Genomic DNA, 5728 nt, shown 5'->3' with positions numbered 1-5728 from the left:
TAGGATAGGATAGAGGATAGGATAGGATAGAGGACAGAATAGGATAGAGGATAGGATTGGATAGAGGATAGGATAGGATAGAGGATAGGAAACGATAGAGGATAGGATAGGATAGAGGATAGGATATTATAGAGGATAGGATAGGATAGAGGATAGGATCGGATAGAGGATAGGATAGGGGATTGGATAGGATAGAGGATAGGATAGGATAGAGGATAGGATAGGATAGCGGATAGGATAGGGTAGAGTATAGAATAGGATAGAGGATAGGATTGGATAGAGGATAGGATAGGATAGAGGATAGGGTAGAGGATAGGATAGAGGATTGGATAGGATAGGGGATATTATAGGATAGAGGATAGGGCAGGATAGCGGATAGGATAGGATATAGGATACGAAATTATAGAGGATAGGATAGGATAGGATAGAGGATAGAGGATAGGATAGGATAGAGGATAGGATAGGATAGAGGATAGGATAGGATAGATGGTAGGATAGGATAGAGGATAGGATAGGATAGAGGATAGGATAGGATAGAGGACAGGAGAGGATAGATGATAGGATAGGATAGAGGATAGGGTAGGATATAGGATAGGATAGGATAGAGTATAGGATAGGATAGAGGATAGGATAGGATAGAGGATAGGATAGGATAGATAATAGGATAGGATCGAGTATAGAATAGGATAGAGGATAGGATAGGATAGAGGATAGGATAGGGGATTGGATAGGATAGAGGATAGGATAGGATAGAGGATAGGATAGGATAGCGGATAGGATAGGGTAGAGTATAGAATAGGATAGAGGAGAGGATTGGATAGAGGATAGGATAGGATAGAGGATAGGGTAGAGGATAGGATAGAGGATTGGATAGGATAGGGGATATTATAGGATAGAGGATAGGGCAGGATAGCGGATATGATAGGATATAGGATAAGAAATTATAGAGGATAGGATAGGATAGCGGATAGCATCGGATAGCGGATAGGATAGGGGATTGGATAGGATAGAGGGTAGGATAGGATAGCGGATAGGATAGCATATAGGATTGGATAGGATCGGGGATAGGATAGGATAAAGGGTAGGATAGAATAGAGGATAGAATAGGATAGAGTAAAGGGTAGGATAGAGGTTCGGATAGGTGATTGGATAGGATAGAGGGTAGGATAGGATAGCGGATAGGATAGCATATAGGATTGGATAGGATCGGGGATAGGATAGGATAAAGGGTAGGATAGGATAGAGGATAGAATAGGATAGAGGATAGGATACGATCGGATAGAGCATAGGATAGGGGATTGGATAGGATAGAGGATAGGATAGGATAGCGGATAGGATAGCATATAGGATTGGATAGGATAGGGGATTGTATAGGATAGAGGACAGGAGACGATAGAGGATAGTATAGGATAGAGGATAGGATAGGATACAGGATAGGATAGGATATAGGATTGGATAGGATAGAGGATAGGATACGATAGGGGATAGGATAGGATAGAGGATAGGATTGGATAGAGGATAGGATCGGATAGAGGATAGCATAGGGGATTGGATAGGATAGACAATTGGAGACGATAGAGGATAGGATAGGGGATTTTATAGGATAGAGAATAGGAGACGATAGAGGATAGGATAGGGTATTGTATAGGATAGTGGACAGGAGACGATAGAGGATAGGATAGAGGATTGTATAGGATAGAGGACAGGAGACGATAGAGGATAGGATAGGATAGAGGATAAGATAGGATAGGATACAGGATAGGATAGGATAGAGGATAGGATAGGATAGAGGATAGAGGATACGATAGGATAGAGGATAGGATAGGATAGAGGATAGGATAGGATAGATGGTAGGATAGAATAGAGGATAGGATAGGATAGAGGATAGGATAGGATAGAGGATAGGATAGGATAGAGGATAGGATACGATAGAGGATAGGATAGGATAGAGGATAGGATATTATAGAGGATAGGATAGGATAGAGGATAGGATCGGATAGAGGATAGGATAGGGGATTGGATAGGATACAGGATAGGATAGGATAGAGGATAGGATAGGATAGCGGATAGGATAGGATAGAGGATAGGGTAGAGGATAGGATAGAGGATTGGATAGGATAGGGGATATTATAGGATAGAGGATAGGGCAGGATAGCGGATAGGATAGGATATAGGATACGAAATTATAGAGGATAGGATAGGATAGAGGATAGGATAGGATAGGATAGAGGATAGAGGATAGGATAGGATAGAGGATAGGATAGGATAGATGGTAGGATAGGATAGAGGATAGGATAGGATAGAGGATAGGATAGGATAGAGGACAGGAGAGGATAGAGGATAGGATAGGATAGAGGATAGGATAGGATAGAGGATAGGATACGATAGAGGATAGGATAGGATAGAGGATAGGATATTATAGAGGATAGGATAGGATAGAGGATAGGATCGGATAGAGGATAGGATAGGGGATTGGATAGGACAGAGGATAGGATAGGATAGAGGATAGGATAGGATAGCGGATAGGATAGGGTAGAGTATAGAAAAGGATAGAGGATAGGATTGGATAGAGGATAGGATAGGATAGAGGATAGGGTAGAGGATAGGATAGAGGATTGGATAGGATAGGGGATATTATAGGATAGAGGATAGGGCAGGATAGCGGATAGGATAGGATATAGGATACGAAATTATAGAGGATAGGATAGGATAGAGGATAGCATCGGATAGCGGATAGGATAGGGGATTGGATAGGATAGAGGATAGAATATTATAGAGGATAGGATACGATCGGATAGAGCATAGGATAGGGGATTGGATAGGATAGAGGGTAGGATAGGATAGCGGATAGGATAGCATATAGGATTGGATAGGATAGGGGATAGGATAGGATAAAGGGTAGGATATGATAGAGGATAGAATAGGATAGAGGATAGGATAGGATAGAGGATAGGATAGGATATAGGATTGGATAGGATAGAGGATAGGATACGATACAGGATAGGATAGGATAGAGGATAGGATAGGGGATTGGATAGGATAGAGGATAGGAGAGGATATAGGATAGGATAGGATATAGGATTGGATAGGACAGAGGATAGGATACGATAGAGGATAGGATAGGATAGGGGATAGGATAGGGGATTGGATAGGATAGAGGATAGGATAGGATATAGGATAGGATAGGATAGAGTATAGGATAGGATAGAGGATAGAATAGGATATAGGATAGGATAGGATAGAGTATAGGATAGGATAGAGGATAGGATAGGATAGATAATAGGATAGGATCGAGTATAGAATAGGATAGAGGATAGGATAGGATAGAGGATAGGATAGGGGATTGGATAGGATAGAGGATAGGATAGGATAGAGGATAGGATAGGATAGCGGATAGGATAGGGTAGAGTATAGAATAGGATAGAGGATAGGATTGGATAGAGGATAGGATAGGATAGAGGATAGGGTAGAGGATAGGATAGAGGATTGGATAGGATAGGGGATATTATAGGATAGAGGATAGGGCAGGATAGCGGATAGGATAGGATATAGGATACGAAATTATAGAGGATAGGATAGGATAGCGGATAGCATCGGATAGCGGATAGGATAGGGGATTGGATAGGATAGAGGATAGAATAGGATAGAGGATAGGATACGATCGGATAGAGCATAGGATAGGGGATTGGATAGGATAGAGGGTAGGATAGGATAGCGGATAGGATAGCATATAGGATTGGATAGGATAGGTGATAGGATAGGATAAAGGGTAGGATAGGATAGAGGATAGGATAGGATATAGGATAGGATAGGATAGAGTATAGGATAGGATAGAGGATAGGATAGGATAGAGGATAGGATAGGATAGATAATAGGATAGGATCGAGTATAGAATAAGATAGAGGATAGGATAGGATAGAGGATAGGATAGGGGATTGGATAGGATAGAGGATAGGATAGGATAGAGGATAGGATAGGATAGCGGATAGGATAGGGTAGAGTATAGAATAGGATAGAGGATAGGATTGGATAGAGGATAGGATAGGATAGAGGATAGGGTAGAGGATAGGATAGAGGATTGGATAGGATAGGGGATATTATAGGATAGAAAATAGGGCAGGATAGCGGATATGATAGGATATAGGATACGAAATTATAGAGGATAGGATAGGATAGCGGATAGGATAGCATATAGTATTGGATAGGATAGGGGATAGGATAGGATAAAGGGTAGGATAGGATAGAGGATAGAATAGGATAGGATACAGGATAGGATAGGATAGAGGATAGGATAGGATAGAGGATAGGATAGGATAGAGGATAGGATAGGATAGAGGATAGGATAGGATAGAGGATAGGATAGGATAGGATAGAGGGTAGGATAGGATAGAGGATAGGATAGGATAGAGGATAGGATAGGATAGAGGATAGGATAGGATAGCGGATAGGATAGGGTAGAGTATAGAATAGGATAGAGGATAGGATTGGATAGAGGATAGGATAGGATAGAGGATAGGGTAGAGGATAGGATAGAGGATTGGATAGGATAGGGGATATTATAGGATAGAGGATAGGGCAGGATAGCGGATTGGATAGGATATAGGATACGAAATTATAGAGGATAGGATAGGATAGAGGATAGCATCGGATAGCGGATAGGATAGGGGATTGGATAGGATAGAGGATAGAATAGGATAGAGGATAGGATACGATCGGATAGAGCATAGGATAGGGGATTGTATAGGATAGAGGGTAGGACAGGATAGCGGATAGGATAGCATATAGGATTGGATAGGATAGGGGATAGGATAGGATAAAGGGTAGGATAGGATAGAGGATAGAATAGGATAGAGGATAGGATAGGATAGAGGATAGGATAGGATATAGGATTGGATAGGATAGATGATAGGATACGATAGAGGATAGGATAGGATAGAGGATAGGATAGGGGATTGGATAGGATAGAGGATAGGAGAGGATATAGGATAGGATAGGATAGAGTATAGGATAGGATAGAGGATAGGATAGGATAGAGGATAGGATAGGATAGAGGATAGGATAGGATAGATAATAGGATAGGATCGAGTATAGAATAAGATAGAGGATAGGATAGGATAGAGGATAGGATAGGGGATTGGATAGGATAGAGGATAGGATAGGATAGAGGATAGGATAGGATAGCGGATAGGATAGGGTAGAGTATAGAATAGGATAGAGGATAGGATTGGATAGAGGATAGGATAGGATAGAGGATAGGGTAGAGGATAGGATAGAGGATTGGATAGGATAGGGGATATTATAGGATAGAAAATAGGGCAGGATAGCGGATATGATAGGATATAGGATACGAAATTATAGAGGATAGGATAGGATAGCGGATAGGATAGCATATAGTATTGGATAGGATAGGGGATAGGATAGGATAAAGGGTAGGATAGGATAGAGGATAGAATAGGATAGGATACAGGATAGGATAGGATAGAGGATAGGATAGGATAGAGGATAGGATAGGATAGAGGATAGGATAGGATAGAGGATAGGATAGGATAGGATAGAGGGTAGGATAGGATAGAGGATAGGATAGGATAGAGGATAGGATAGGATAGAGGATAGGATAGGATAGCGGATAGGATAGGGTAGAGTATAGAATAGGATAGAGGATAGGATTGGATAGAGGATAGGATAGGATAGAGGATAGGGTAGAGGATAGGATAGAGGATTGGATAGG

Source organism: Halictus rubicundus, unplaced genomic scaffold, assembly GCF_050948215.1.
Source record: "Halictus rubicundus isolate RS-2024b unplaced genomic scaffold, iyHalRubi1_principal scaffold0072, whole genome shotgun sequence".
Taxonomy (NCBI): domain Eukaryota; kingdom Metazoa; phylum Arthropoda; class Insecta; order Hymenoptera; family Halictidae; genus Halictus; species Halictus rubicundus.
Note: the sequence above shows the minus strand (reverse complement) of the source record.